The 16,904-nt window shown below is 38.2% G+C and overlaps 1 long non-coding RNA gene across 1 annotated transcript in view; it reads right to left on the reverse strand.

Moving 5' to 3' along the window:
- Positions 1–16,904, reverse strand: part of LOC107504787 — a 46,003-nt gene that overhangs the window by 12,037 nt on the left and 17,062 nt on the right. Inside the window, exon 2 of the long non-coding RNA XR_001595534.2 lies at positions 263–368. This is a non-coding gene — a long non-coding RNA (uncharacterized LOC107504787). The remainder of the gene's footprint in view (positions 1–262; positions 369–16,904) is intronic.

Consider the following 16,904-nt stretch of genomic DNA (forward strand, 5'->3'; position numbering starts at 1 on the left):
TCAAAAATATGCATTTTCTTTTGTAGTCAAAGAGTATGAGTTTGCTCTGCTTCACCTTCTGGCCTTGGCTCCTCTGATATCCATGTAATTTAAATGAGAAAGTCATTCTTGGGAGTTGTCACATTTCAAAGAAGTGACCCTTTTTGGATGTTGAAAGGATCCCCAGTGTTTGGGTTCCCTTTGGGGTGAGTTGGTGTCACAGAGTTCTTGCAATGTGATCCAGAGAAACACACCTCAGAAAGTCTAAATAGAAGTTGTTTACCTTGTCTTTTTTGCTTGTTGTGCAAATGGGCCTCAGCTTTGGAGAGGAAACAAGCACATTTCAAACTCAGTTTAAGTCGAAATTCACCACTGCTGTCAGTCAAACCCTGACCAAAAAAAAAGAATTTTTGTTAATTCTTGGCGTTGCCTGACTTTCACCATGGACTTTTTGGCTAAAATATTCACAGCAACCTCCAAATTGACCCCAAGCTAGTTGGACTCACCTTCAAAGGGCAACTTGGTTGAGGTACTTTATTCCTTGTCCTTTCTCCTGAGAAAATGGTTCCTCTGAGTCCTCTCCGCCCCCAGCCCTCATTTATACCTGCCCCCCACACATACACACTACCACTAAGGAACTCCTGGTCTTCCTGGGAACAGAATCACTCAGACAGCCATGCTGGTCACAGTATTGTATTTCAGGCTGTGTCCAGACATGGATTTCCAACCCATCCTGAACTTATACATCTTTACCCCATCCTAGAGCCACTACTTTCCTAACATCCCCACTAGCCCATACTGGGTAAGATTTGTTGAGGAAAGTCCCACCAGAGTCACTCTCCAGACAACTCAATTAAAGAAGACCCATTCCTCACTTAGGGTTCATTCTGCAGTAATGGCTTCTGTCTTTGTGGCACAGAGCTTCCTGTACTTTCTCAACTGCTCAACTGGAAATGCTCTCTCCCCCTTTTATCTGCCAAAATAGGTTTAAAGAGAAAGTGCCTGGTTCCTGGATCCTAGGAAGGTGTTAAATATCTCTGCTGCTGGGAATCCAACTGGAGACATTAACATCTACCTCCTGGCGCAAGAGTGGGTGTTAATGTTCTTGCTGTCAGGATGTCTTTTATCCATGGCCTTTCCTCTAGTCAGAGTGCTCAGTCAGGCCAGAGCCAGGAAAGCAAGTCAAACCAGACTGGCCTCCTGACACTGAGGAGCCTCATTTGGTGAGCACTAAAACAACTCCGTCTTTTTAATCACTGCTAAAGCCCCTTGAAGAGGGAGACAGTTTCAAAGACTGAGAATATAAAAGCCATGGAAAACATTACTTTTAATAATAATAAATTTGCATAGTGTTCTAATTTACCAAAGCAATTTCACACAAAAATAACACAATCCTTTTACTGAAGGTTTACTTAACAAACATTGATTCTTACCAGGACCCTGAAAGGTAGTTATTGGTATTATTATTTTACAGATGACTTCATAAGCTCAGAATGGGTAAATAATGGGAACTCTGTGTACTGGTCTCTGTTTGGCTACCAAGTCATTGCCCTTAATTAACCACAGCTCCCTATTGGATTGCTAATCCTGACAATAACCTGTGAGAGAGCTAGGGCAGGTGCTATTTTATAGACCAGAAGCTGAGGGCATTTTGACCAAAACAAAAAGTAGAAGCTTTCTGATTTTAGCCCAAGTCTGACTGAGTCCAGACTAATCTTTACTGTCTACCAGACCAGATTGTGGATGATCACCTCCCCCAAGGCTTCATCACTCATTCATTCTTTCAGACAATATATATTTACTTCTAGTAAGAAATTGTAAAAATTTTTAGGTGTAATGGTAGTATCGTGATAGTTTTTTAAAAATATATTTATTTAAATTAGTTTCAAGTATACATTACATTGGTTAGACATCTATATTGTTCATAAAATAATTCCCCCATTGCTCCCTCCCTCCCCTGGCCCTCCACTTAGCCATCACATTAATGCTAACTTCATTCCCTCTTCCATGCTCCCTGCTTCCAACTATCAACTACTAATTTGTACTTCTTTAACTCTTCACACCATTCTGCCAGTCCTCAAACCTCCTTCCCCTCTGTCTGTCACCAAATTGTCCACTATATTTGTGTCTGTTTTGATGAGTTTGTTCTTTTTGTTCCTTAGATTCCACATATAAGTGAAATCATATGATATTTATCTTTCTCTGTCTGACTTATTTCACTTAGCATAATAACCTCTAGGTCCATCCATGTCATTGCAAATGGTAGGATTTCATTTTTTTAATGGCTGAGTAATATTCCATTGTATATATGAACCATAATTTCTTTATCCAATTGTCTGTTGATGGGCATTTGGGTTGCTTCCATATTTTGGCTATTGTAAATTGTGCTGCTATCAATTTTGGAGTGCATAGATCTTTATGAATTATTGTTTTGATTTTATTTGGATAAATACCCAGAAGTGCAATTGCTGGGTCAAAAGGTATATCTATTTTTAATTTTCTGAGAAACCTCCATACTGTTTTCCATAGCCCTGTAGCAATTTGCAGTCCCACCAACAATGTATGAGGGTTCCCTTTTCTCCACATCTGCGATTATGTTTTTTTTAAGCACCCTTACTTTTTAAAGATAAGTATTGAAAAACTATAGACTGATTAGCCCAGGTATTTACAAGCTCTGAGCCTCTGGTCATGATGCATATCTAAACATAATGCCAACGCCTCATCATTTAAAATTATCTACTACATTGTCATTAAAAAATCTCAATAAACCAACCAACCAAAACTTTAAACTTGCTTTTCTGCCATACCTTAGATTTAAAAATATGAGGGAGGGGGAGGGGTTCCGGTGAAGTTTTCTCTTTCTTAGGATGTTTTTTGGTAGTTATATGCAATCTTTTAAATTGTAATTGCATACATGAAATTCTCAGTAAGCTAATAAAAGTAACGACCATTTTCTAAAAAACAAATAAAGCAAAAGCAGCTGTAATATGTGCTTCAGGAAAACTCGCTACTTTTGGGGAAGTCATTTTTAATTATTTTTAGTGAAAAATCCCTTTATAAAGTGGGGAGTTTGAGTTTGAGTTTGCCTATAGTTTCGGTTTGGGACCTTGTATTGAATTTCCTTCAAGTAGGGCTCACCGTGAGACTCCTCAAGGAAGAAGTGCATCCACCTTTCCCACCTGCTCTCTCACACTCGGAGACCAGAGGGTCCTTGATATCACTCTCGATTCTTGCGGATATATCCCTGGAGTGTTTGAATTGAAAACCTCTCAGTCACTTCCATTTGCCCCATGGCTCTGATAAAGACCCTGCCAGGACTAGACCTTTTAGGGAGGCCCCTTAACTTGGAGAGAACGCCCAGCTCCAGCCAACAGTAAGTGCTCATAAGACAATAGAACTATAGTACTTCACTGCAATGCACTTTGCATCCTTGAGCACTCAAGGGGGTAACCTTAATGAGCACAAAATATTCATCTCTAATAAGAACATGCTGTCATAATCACCCTAGATGTGATAAATATCCTAGAGGTTTTCTCTTTGTTAGGTTAATGCTTTTCCACAAGATAATTTAACCGATTCTCTAAAAAAATAATCACACGTTATCAGGCCCCAATATAACAATATGGTGTGGTTTTTGTTTTAATGTTTTGAATCTTGCCTTAAACAAGTCCCATCCAAATAAATGCTCCCTTTTTTAGCTGGCACCAAAGCTTGTGTTGTTCATTGTAATCAAGCTCCCAGTTGGCTAACTCCTCATCTAACAGTATGTCTTCTGATTTCATTTGAGCAAAATTTATCATCCGCAAGCAAAGACAGAAAATGTGTGAATGTCTAAAGCTTATGTAAATTAAGAGGCCATGCACGCTGGTCCTAAAAATAGTAGATAATTATAGGCATTTCTTCCCCATACAATAATTATAGGCCTCCTGTCATCTTTTCTGTTCTGTATAAGGTCACAGTAGTATTATACAAAATTTACAGTATATTACAAGTTAAAAACACAATAATTAGCAACTGTGCATCTTCGGTACCAGTGATGAATGTTCACAGTAAAAGTAAGAAAAAAAGAGCATTATTTGTTTTATGTGGACAGTACACACTTAAATTTAATCATCAACTCCTGCTACCCAATAGGCAATATTCTCTCACTATTATAATGCTATTTGCCAAGTTCACAGTACACCCTTGGGCTGAATTCATCCTTAACGAAGAGACAGGAAGCCAAATCTCTCACAGTCATCTCAACCAGGTGTACCATATTATTTTAGATTTAATAATTCTGTTGAACATATTGAAAGATAATGAGCAAGCTTAGAGAAAGTGCCAAGGATTATTTTGATCATTATGATCAACGTCTGATTCAGAAAAAAAAAAAATCCTCTCACTAAATAATGTGGATAGTTCAGAATGTTTGCTTCTTTAATACATGGGGTGGGGTCATTTTCCTGTGCTTGTTTATATCATTTGCAGAGGGAGGCAGGAGCTATGGATATAATGCTTCAGTGGAACAGAAGTGTTCTAATTAAAAAGAGAGTTTATCCTTAGCTCTTAATTATTCATGCTAACAGGAACAAAGAGGCACAGGTAATACAAAATGACAGACTAGAACTATCATTTCTATTTTGCCTAAGTAGAAAATCAGAGAACCATGCACCCTCACTTCAGCCTTTCCCAGCTCTGTTATGCCGTCAAAAGCTGTTTAAGAAGGATGCATATTTAGCAAGAACAGGACAAAGAAGGTTCTAGAGACCCAGAACCCACTATCATAAAACCCACCCATGGTTGCCTGTGTCATTTGGTTTCTCTGCTTTACAGTATCTCTGACTACGACAGCTCCCTTTCCCACTTGCCAGACTGGTGTACAAGATGATCCCTGCAAACAGGAACGTTCACCTCTAGGGTTGTGCTGCCTCAAAAGCAGTTCAGACCCAAAGACCAGCATCCCGAGGGAAAAGTGAGAATTAATCAGAGCTTTGTGTGAGAAACCGACTGACTGCCATTCCCCTCCTTTTTCCATAGCTGAGAGCAGAACAGTATATACAGAGATTATGAATAAAAACTCTAGAGTCAGACTTTCTTGGTTGGAATCCCAGTTCTACTCTTCATCAGCTCTATAAGCTTAGATGTATCCTTTCTATGCCTTAGTTTTCACATCTATAAAATGGGAAGGCAAAAGTTGTGAGCATTAAAATAATACATGTGAGATATAAATATAACCACTGTGTGATTAAATGCTCCCTGGCCATAGAGAGTTGCTATGGTAATTGAACACCCTTTAAAACAAATGTAAAATATTATGATTAAATCATTAAATCATTTAATCATTAAAATAAAATGATTAAGAGCACAAGTTTTGGGACCAGGTAAGTCAACAACATACATCCCTCTGTTCTGAGCTGCAGACTGGCCCATCCAATTGTCTAGTTGGCCTCTCCCCTGCAAACACAGCAGAATCATCATCTTCCTCCACAAATCTGCTTCTCTTGCTCCCCACTCAGTGGGCAATACCATCAGAAAGGTGCATCCTTGCTCATCATTTCCTTAAATGCTGACTTCCAATTCACTAACAGAGAAGACTTTGTGGGTCCCAGGAGACCTTCCTCCTTTCTCTTTTCTCAGCAGTCTCCATTTCCATTTGCTGAATCATGTGGTTTCAAGAAAGCTCAACCTCCCAATTCTAGGACCAGAACTCATGACTTTGGCTAAGTCAGTCCTAGCATTCCATTTTCCTAGCCTCAATAACCAGTTTGAGAATGGACATGAGACTTAAGTTGGTCCAATCAGAGTGAGGCTTGAGACATTGGCTGGGAATGTTGGTGCAAAGATGTAGTGATCTTTTTTAAACAGATGTAGAGAACGAAAATGTAGCTTTGGAGCTGCTGGCAGCCACCTTGGGAGTCTGATGGTAGTCTATCATACAGTGTATATGGCAGAAGATAAAACGGAGTCAAACAGAAACCAGTCTACTAGACCAGGAGTCCCCAGCCCCTAGGCTGTGGACCAATACCAGTCCATGGCCTGTTAGGAACTGGGCTGCACAATAGGTGAGCAGTGGGTGAGCAAGTGAAACTTCATCTGTATTTGCAGCTGCTTCCCTCAGATCAGTCATTATTCTCTTAGGAACACCGGTCCTTGGTGCCAGTAAGATGGGGAATATGCCTTACTGTTAAAGTGTACAGTTGAAACTTATCGCATTTTGTTAACCGATGTCACCATTTAAAAAAAATTGGAAAACACTACCCTGGAGACTTCACTAAGCTTTGCCTGAACCCAGCCCTACCTCCACATATTACAGTTACAGAAACCAATAAATTCCCTCTACTTGTAAAGTCAGTTTTTACTACTTGCAATGGAAAGCATTCCAAATGGTTCAAGCAAAAAGTTTGCGTTCTAAATACTTCTGGAATCTGTTCACTTCTATCTCCTCCACCACCACCCTGGTTCAAACTATCATTATTTCCAATCTGAACTATTGCAATAGCCTTCAATTAGTCTCCCTGCTTCCTTAGTTGTTCCCCTTCTCACTTCATTCTCTATAAGCAGTCAGCAGGATCTTAAAAAAAAAAAAATTCAAATGTTATTAAATCATTTCTCAGCTTCAAGTCCTTTAAAGACTTCTTATAGAGATTAGGATAAAGTCTATATCCCTGACAAAGCCAATTAAGTCCTATGTGATTTGGTCCCTCACCTTCCTCAATATCCTCTTCTTATGTCAGTCCCCCTTGGCTTTTAAAATCCAAGCACTATTACCTTTTGCAGTTCCTTAAAAATATACCTGTTCTTTTCTGCCTCAGACCTTTTATACATGCTGTTTCATCTGCCAAGGACAGCCTCTTTCCCAGCGAATGACCACATGCTCCCAAACATCCTTTTGCTTAATTCACCATTTGGATCTCAATGGTACCCCAAACAGAAGCATCCAGCTTGTGGGTCCCACAGTCACATGTTCCCACTCTGTGGTGCCTTTCCTTCACAGCATCCTCCTATTTCTGATAACTTATTTAACTCTGCTTCCCCCACATCTGTCTCCTTTAATGATATATCATCACCAACCACCCCTGGAACCTAGCAGGTACTTGATAAATGGGTTAATAAAATAATTGAGATAAGTATAAATTCTGTCTATGTGACTTTTTAGCTTTATAACCGTGGGCAAGCTACTTAATCTCCTTCAGCTTCTGTTTCTTCATCTTTAAAAAATGCAAATGATAACACCCACCTCACAAGGCTATTCAAGGGTTAAATTAAATTTGGGCACATTCCAATTCAAGGGTCTCTCTAGTTCTCAGGAGATGAAAAAGAAGCCTAGGAATCAGGTGCTTTATAAAAGAATCTAATCTTCCATTAAAACTGGAGTAAGAAGGTAAGTATGCACTGTGAGGGGTTCTTTGAAAAAGGTCCTAAAGACAACTATGCCATTTGAAGAAGCTGGAAGAGTTTGTAAACAGAACACCAGGTGAATACTTAAGGAGAAGCTAATGGGTAAATGGTCACATTTATGCATCTAAATAAATGACAAGAATAACCAGTCCCTATTCTCTGTGACATTACTTCACAATATGAAGGCTGATTTTCAGCCCTGGGGGTACCTTTATGTAATTTTAAAGTCACCAACAAATATGCCATGGATCTTCCCCATGTATTCAATTGTATGATTTATCTCTTATACTAAATACTACTTTAAGAAATGTATCTACATTGTCTTGTTTCGTGTAATCCTCAAACTCTACAAAGGCTTCATTATTTACATTTCATATGTGAGAAAACTGAGGCCTCAGTTCTCCCCAACTTCCACACTAAGTCTTTCTTCATAGCATTTCTGACTTGTAATCAGATCTTCTGCTTCCTTGTTCATTTGTCATCCTCACTAGATTGTAAATTCCTTGAGGGCAGACACCTTGTTTGTTTTGCACATTTTTTTGCAAGAGCCCAGATTAGTGCCTGCTGCATATTCATTGTTGTTCAATATTTATTTGTTGGGAAAATGCTTCAATTTGAGAGAGCCAAGAGATGAGAATTTAATGTTTGAAATAAAACAGTACACAAGTTAAACTAAACTTTCAGAAAGACTTAGCATTTTTTGTTACCCTCTTGGTATTTCAATATCTAGGAACCAATCAGGAATATACTGATAGCCCAGTAGAGTAGGTGTTCAGTGTGTAAAGATCGGCTTTCCTTCATGTCCTAAACGGCTGTCTGGAGTTTCTGCAGAGCATGCTCTGTTGACCCACAGGGCCTTCATTTCTATTAGAAGCGAGAACTAGTTCTAAACTCAAGTTGTAGGAGACAAATATGTTCTTTTGACTTAATGATATAACATTTTATCAGCCACGTAAAAAATGAAATATATGTGTTCATTTGCTATTTGAGGAGCTTTTTCGTCATGTATGCAAGAGCTATGTCAGCTGCTAACTGGTGATCCTTTTTTGACACCTGTTCCCAAGAGCATTGCATAGATAAACATACTCTATTTGAACAAGACCAATGACAGCAAAATTGCTTGCTTGTCTCTAAAAAGACTCTAAAAATGTGCACCAAGGGAGAGGCCTATGGTCTCACAGAATTTTTTTTCCCCAGTGTAAACCATAAAATCCATTTCACTAGCCAGAAAAAGCACTTTAAAGTGCATCCCTAGTTAATTACATCCAAAGAGTAATAATAAAATCAACTATTAAATTTTAGAACTTCCTCTTTAAAGTATTAAATATTCGGCAACTGCAATGCTGTTAAATTTCTCTCACAACAATGCTATCCTTTGCTCAGCTAGCCTATGAGAATACTTATGCAAAGGTTTTCTGTGTGCTAGAAAGAGATTGTATTTTTTCTGTGAAGAACTATTTCAAATAAACCCTACATTTCTGCCAGGTATCTGTGGTTTGTTAAATAACCAATAGCTCAACAGAAACATTCACTTAATAAGAGGATATAACTGAGTCACAAATCCTCTATGATAATTGATGACATGACCAAAAAAATTGTAAAGCCAAAACAGAAGTGTTGTTTGATCCCTAACCCAGTATTTGGAGCCATGACTCAGTTGCCTCAGCAGTTTTCAAGATTCAGGTATTTTTTGGCCTTCAATAATGTCAGTCCACACCAATGGGAAAGGCACTTGCTGTTCACTGAAGCACATGTCTGTACTTGACCAGGATGAAAGAACTGGGTTCTGTAGAAATCACCCAAGAAGCAGTGGCTTTGGCTCCCAGCACACATTTGATTAGGTAGCTAGGAATCTTCTCCTTTCCATTGCTTCACTATCAGATATAAGGAGAATTAAGCTGCTTGCTTTCAGGAAGAGAATTCGGAACGTGATCCTCCAAGGCTGAGTGCAGTGGTTGCTGACATTAGTCTACCCTCATGCTATATTTGCTTTGCTTCAGTTTCCCGTTTGAAAAGCTGACTTTGTCTCTATAAATAATATGGAAAGAGAGCATTCTTTCCTAAAGATCGGCTTTTGACTTTTCCTAGAATATGTAGGTCACATCAAAGTCAGCTTACTAGCTTCTAGGGAAACCTAGAGCAGAACGGAAAACTTAACTGCTGTCTTTAAAGACAGAGGTTTTATTTTGGAGACACCTTGCTGGGCAGCTTTAGAATATAGTTGCATCTGTAAACTCACTAGATTGTGGAGAAGATAATAGGCTGAACTTACATCATAAGGAAACCTGCCTGGAAATCTCAGGCAAACAGCAAACAGAAGCCTCTAAGACAAGAGGAAGCAGAAACTATGTTGTGGGTAGGATCCTCACAGCTGCTGTGCAGTCTTTCCAGTGAGAGTCAGTCGCAGTCTCTCTCAGTCAGTCTCTCAGTCTCTCAGTCTCTCTCTCTCTCAGTCTCTCTCTCTCTCTCTCAGGCTCTCTCTCTCTCTCTCTCTCTCTCTCTCTCTCTCTCTCTCTCTCTCTCTCTCTCTCACACACACACACACACACACACACACACACACACACACACACACACACACAGAGTCAAGCATTGTCCTTATCCTAAGAACATTTTTTTTCTATCACAAAATTAAATCTCTCTGCCCAGGAAACACGATATGCTTTATGAATTGATATCTTTCAATTTTCTCATAGAGGTAGATCCATGCCAAGTGTTTCTTGAGATGGCAGACTGCTCTTCTTGAAGTGTAAACAATCTCAGGATTTTAAGATTCTGGTATAAACTGATTTACTTTCCCTCTACCTCAAAATCTCTTGCTATCCCACCAAAATCTAAGCACTTTCCTCACCTTTGTTTTAAATTTTGGCAACCATTTCTTCAGGAATTGTTTAAATTTTTTTTCCGTCAGTTATTTTATCTTTACTTTTGTATTCTATTCTTAATCTTTTTCATTTCCTTTATTTTCTCTCTTGCTTTCATGTTCCACTTCTCCCTCTCCACTGATCCTTCCCTTCTATCTACAACTGCTTTGGTCACCCTTTTAACTCTTTCAAACCTGGCGGCCCCTCAAGTTCTCATCAAGTCAATCTCCTTCCATTTAACTGTTCTTCTGCTCTTTATCTCCCATATCCTTTATATTCCATGCAATCTTTTTCCTACCCAACTACCATCCTTCCCACCTCAGCTCTCTTGAAACTGCTACTTTAAAGGCTGCTGATGACTTTCCTCTTGCCAGATTCAACTACAGTTCTAGTGGCCTCTTATAGGTGAAAGAGAATGCATTTCAAGACATTTGAAATTTGCCACCTTACCAGATGGGTAATATTTGTAAAGCATGTAATGGCTTTACAACTGTTTTGTCATCTACAAAATGGGCATAATGATCCTGACTCTATGCCACCAGAGTGAAATGAGATGTATGTAAATTTGTAAACTATAACTGTTAGTCATTATTATTGTCATGCTTGCTCTTTCTAGCAATTGCCTCTGAAGACCACTCAATCCTTCCTTCAAGTTCTCCGCAGCCTGAGCTTCCACTACATGATCCTGTGCCTCCTACCTCTGTCCCTCTCTCTTTGCCTCCTTTGCCTCTTTCCAACAGGCCACTAAAAGTAGGGATCCCGCTGAGTTTGTCCCTGATTTTTCTTTCTCTGTATTCTCCGCACATCTTAACACTTTATCTATCTTTTACATACAAATCTTCAACTCTTGCCTAACATCTCTCTAGAAGTCAAATTTTGATCTATACCAACCGCAAATGACAAAAATTGAGCCATTTTTCGTATTTCCCAAGACTGAGAAGGCTTCTTTAATTCCCCATTTCTCTTGAAGACACCATCACTTTCCTGCTCATACATTTTCCAAGATCAGAAACCAACATTATATGCCCTCTAGATTTCGCCTAAGTTTAATCAGTGAAATAGGTAGCCTACACGAGGGTATCAATTATCTACTGCTGTGTATTAAACGACCCCCAAAATTGTTTAATTAAGTAACTATTTAAATTCTGCCCATCATTCTGCTGGTCTCACTTGGACTAACATGTTTTTCTGTGATCAGCTGCTGGTCAGCTAGTCCCCTTGACTTCTAGGGTTGGTTGACTGTTAGCTGGAAAAAGGGGAATCCTGGACTACATTACCTATCACAATCTAGTCGGTGAGCCTGAGCTCATTCAAAGGGCTGCTCAGTATTCCAAGAGCAGTCTGAGAGCAAGCTCTGCTACCCAAGCATTTTTTAACTCTGTCTCTCATTGGCCATGGCAAATCACACTCAAGCTTGGTCAGTGTTTGAAGGGTGTTACTGAAGGGCATATATATAAGGAAAGAAAGCAATTGTGGACGTTTTTGCATTAATCACAGTCAAGTTGGACATCTTATGTATACAAGTTTCGATTTCTCTGGCATGGACTTTCCCTGAAAAACCTCCTTATAGAACATTCATCAAGAAGCTCCATTAAAGATCTCCAATGAATGCTAATTTAGCCCATGTTTGTGTAGCCCTTTCTGAAATGTCTGTTGAGGAAGTAGTATCATTGCTTGCTAGATATACTAATGGTCACTTCCTGGTATTCTCTCATGGCATGTTACAGAAGCCTAATACCCCACAAGCCAGACCTAAAGTGTCATGGATATACAGCAGGCCTCTCATCAAGGTAATCTTGCCTGTTTCCAAACATGAGGGCTCAGCCCAGGGCTAAACCCAGCCTGAAGTGGGCAAAGAGCCCCCGGGTTACTGCAAAAGTCATATCAACCTGACTAGCCAAGGACCAGACTAAGCCACGCCTCCCAGATAAACTACACATTTTGTTTTTTTCTGTGTCCGCTGGAAGGCTAACTGTGTAAAGACTGGGGTGTGGGAGAAGAGGATGGTGAGCTCGGTTTGCCTTGCACACAAGAATAGGGTATGGTTCCTGACCATCAATGCAATGCCATTAAGAGCTGCTATGGGCCTTCTGAGATGAGAATGCTCTTGATAGGCAAGAATTGTCTAGGTAGGCCTTGGGGGAGATATAGGATTTGAAATGTCTTAAAAGAAGAGGAGAGAGGTTTTCAGGTGGGAACAAGAGCATAAAAGGAGGGACCAGTGTGGTGAAGAACACTGGCTGGCTTCCCTGGGATGAAAGGCTCTACTGGAAGAAAAGAGCAGGAAATAGTCTGGATAAATAATATGGACCAGAATTAGATACTTTGACTGCCTGCATTAGTTTAATGAGGACTATTCTTAGAATCTTGACAAGAGAGAGAATGAGAAACATGTCCTATGAGGAAGATTAATGACACTGCATTAGAGGACACTGAATTATAGGAGAAAGAAATGAAAGCAAGGGTATTAGGAGACTATTAGAGCAACCTAGGCGTAGTCCAGATGTATTAGGACAGAGACCAGAAAAATTATCCCAGAGACATTACAAAAGATTCAAATGTTCACTTTGTATTAAGCTACATCCCAGAATTAAATTCTGGAGTAAACTGTACATTCCTTGTGGACTATGGAAAAACTTGCCAAGAGGGCTAATTTTATCAGTATAGAAATCCAAAGCAGGTAAATTCACATTCTTCAAGAATTTTGGAGATTCCCTCCGCCCCAATTTGCCTTCTTGGGAGAAAATTCTTAATCTCTCCCTTGCTACATGTATAAATGTAGCCCAAAGATTATCATGGGGTTGAGATGAAAATGTAACATTTTTTATATTTAATCTTAAAATCAGTCAAGATATGGTGCCAGGTTATGTGTTCAATTCCAGCCTAACAGGTAATCATAACCAACCTTTACACAGCTACCTCATTCAACGTTCACGACAAGCTTGTAAAGTTAGTATTTTATAATCAAAGGAACTCAAAGAGGTTAAGTATATTTCTAAGATCACTCATTTAGCAAGAGAGAGAGAGAAGAAATTTGAATTCAGGTCTTTTGACTTCAAAGCCCATGCTCTTTCCCCCAACATCGCAGTTTTAGTCCAACACTGCAAAGCTGAGGTTTGCCCTCTTTAAAGAATCCGAATTAAAGGATCAGAATTTTAGGTGTTTGTTCTTTTTAAAGGATCAGAATTTTAGGATATAGGCTGATAAGTCTTGACATTTCTTTAATGTAACAAGTTAAGTCTTCATTTAAGAGAAAACAACTTGTGATTTTCTTCCATTGGTGGGCTAGACAGATAATAAAAATGATAGCAAAGGTTATTAAAATTTATATGGAGATCAGCATAGACTGGAATAACTACAAAGTGAATTCTTTAAGCTGCAACAGAAAGGTGGCAAAATAGCACAATATGAAAGAAAACGCTCCGTTAGCTTCACATGCCTAAATACACCATCAAAAGACTGCTCAATTCTCAAATGCCTGTATTTTCTGACTCCTCTAGAACCTATTCTTAAGGCAAAATATCAAAGTCAGCGGGATAGAAGGTGTCCCAAAATGTCTTAATTCAGAGAATTAGTGTTAACTGAGTCTGATTAGCTCCATTTATCTCTAATTAATTACCTTTATCTAATTAGACACTTTGTTTCCAGTAGACATGGAGTCAAGTAGACTAGATTATTAGTGTAGTCATTGTGCCTTTACAAAATCCTGAAATTAATGAAATGTGCAAAAGAATCTGTGGTTCTAATTGCACAGGTGTTGCCTTATGGCAAAGCTTTATCATCTGATTACACCAAGGGGTTATTAGTGACTTTTTATATAGAGGATGAGCCCATGAAATGTACCTTAGCAACAGCTCATTAGTTTAGGGTTGTTACTGTATTATTTATTACATTCAGCCTTCCCCATTATCTAGATTGATTCATGGACCTATATATTTTTCCTTTACTCTGTGCGGAAAAAAAATAAAATAAAATAGACCATCATTATAAAGAGTCCAGCTGCAATGTGGAAAAATGCAAAATGTGTTCATCAGCTACAATTTGACTCTTAAAGACAGAGAGCTCTAAAGTTAGATGAAATCAGAATCAAATTCATCAGTTGTTTTCCTATGGAAAAAGAACCAATTTAAATTACTGAGGAGTATGGAATGATTCATATATGTGATTAAAAAAAAAAACAGAAAAACATGCTGTCCTAATGCCTTCACATAACTGAACTGGTTGGTATAACAAGGTATATGGAAGAAAAAAGCAAAACGTTTTTAGACTAACATGTTTGTATTTACTTATTTTCCCTTCACATCTTTCCAACATGGGCCAAGGAGACATTGCTACATATGTTCACCTATGACATAAATAAAAATCCATCTCTTGTTTTACTTTTTGCTTTTTTTTCTTAAGGATTTGTTACCATATGGGGAAAACTAACAAATTATATAATCAAGCTTCACTAAAAAAGCAAGATTTCAACAGCTGCTTACAAATATGTAAAGTGCTTTTTCATGGCAAGGTTAGGTGTCTGCAAAAGACTAAAATATCCCAACCTTTGTATTTTCAATCTTTTTTTCCTAATAACTATTTGAAAAAGCACTGCTTTTCACAAAGAGTAATTAAACAGCTAGAAGTAAACCCAGCCACAATCCTGTTACAACATACAAATGTGTTTATTGACAAAGCAGTAATTCCTTTAAATAATTTGTCAACATAAATATGTCAAATGGGTTTTAAAATCATTTCTCTCTCTGTTCTCCAACAAAAAAATCCTCTACTGATATAAGCTCTATATTGCCGTTAACTTACTGCTGAATCTAAACTAGTGAAATGATAATGGCTAACTACTATATAGAGCATGACAACTAATTTGAGTAGTAATAATGAATATTTAATGATCCTCCTTTCAAGCATGAACATATAACTTTTCATGTATTCCTTACCAAAATTATAACCATTAATCTAAAAATTGCATTTGCAACTGAAATAGCCAGGAATTATAGATTATAGCTAAGTCAGAATATTGCATAAATATTCCTTATGAACACAAACACAAAGGCACATAGGAAGCTCCAGCCTCCTGCTTTCGTTCAATTCAAATCCTCTCTTTGAAATGTATGGAAGTTGTGTGATTAGTCAAGAAGATATTCGAATACAGATATAAAAAGGCATTTCTATCAGTAAGTAAGTACAATAGCCAAGGTCAATTTCGCTCTTCACTAGCTCATAATTTCTAAACAAATGTAACATGTATACAAAAATGTGTCTCCTATAGAAGTAATATTTTTAGAATGCTTTACATAAATCAAGGAAAGAATGAACACAAAATAGATCAGAAATGTAGAATTTAAACTTTAAATTTCATTTTTTATATGTAGGCAGTTTTCTCAATTGTGTCCATCACAAACTACAAATGTGACTTTGAGCAAAGAGATCTGAAAAATGCATGAAGTGCTTTAAAATGGGCTTTGTTCACTGATGGAAATTATTTTTGGTCAAATTTCTAAGTTATTTCATTCCTAGTATTCTGTAAGATCTGCATAATTTCGTATGCCTGCAATGTTGTAAAAAAAAAAAAAAACCCACATCTACCTCCTTTCCTGTTTAGGTTTGCTTTCCTTGTTATGAGGTATTTCAAAACCAGTGCCACTGCAGTCACAAATACACAATCCTACAGCAAATCCCAGGACTCTATATTATTTTTTTATTGTTTTAAAAGGCACATTGTACTTATAAGATTCAAGACAGGAAAAAAACTAATAACGTGGAAAAGAGTAGCCAGTAAAATCTGCAGTTTTTCCCAGTTATGACCCTCTTTATCAGAAATTAAGTGTCCAGTTAGATGGTGCGCCACACCGGCCCCAGCTCAGCAACAAGGTTCTGCCTCTTTAGGACTCCACCACACAGGGCCAGGTGGCACGTGCTGGGTCACATTTTCCGATTGCGTACATATTCAATGAATACATTTCTAACTGAGCAGTTGTCCTTGACTAAAAAGCCGAGGCAAGAACAAATGAGAAAAGGAATTTCAAATGTCTTCTATAAACTATAATGTGCTTTAGAACTACAAGATGGTAGTAGCATTCTTAGGTAACACTGCATAAGGATTCTAAACTCCTAATGAAGCTTCATTTGTTCACTTCAGCCACTTTACTATTGCCCCTACATAGGCATGGCATTTAGTCAATAAAGTCTTTGTCTTTCCTGAGTTCTTTCCCAACCTTCCATTCTTGGTTTTCTTCTAATGGAGAAGAATTCCTATTAAAGAATGTACACCAATTAATTATTTTAGGAGGTTTATTTTGCTATGTACATATATATAGGCACTACATATGTTAAAGAACATGTTAACAAATACTGAGACGTTTATGTATCTTTTTTATTTACCCTGTGTTTTACGGCCTTGTTCATCACCTCCTTCCCTGTACCTGCTCACCAAACTTCCCAAGAAGCTGCAGACCAAATTCCTTAGCACTCAGCTCTGAGCAAATGCAGAACATGGTAGCAAGATGCAAAAAGTAATGAGACAGACCAAAGGCGCACATCAGGGGGACAATTTGAGAGTAGGGAAAGGTTTTTTTGTTTATCTTGTTTTTTTAAGGGATCGGAGAAAACCTGCTTTGGACACAGAGAGAAAAAAGCTGCAGCTGGAGTCTTTGTAACGCACACAGAACAGGTTAATATCGTGCT

This window comes from Rousettus aegyptiacus, unplaced genomic scaffold, assembly GCF_014176215.1.
Source record: "Rousettus aegyptiacus isolate mRouAeg1 unplaced genomic scaffold, mRouAeg1.p scaffold_m13_p_1, whole genome shotgun sequence".
NCBI classification, from domain to species: domain Eukaryota; kingdom Metazoa; phylum Chordata; class Mammalia; order Chiroptera; family Pteropodidae; genus Rousettus; species Rousettus aegyptiacus.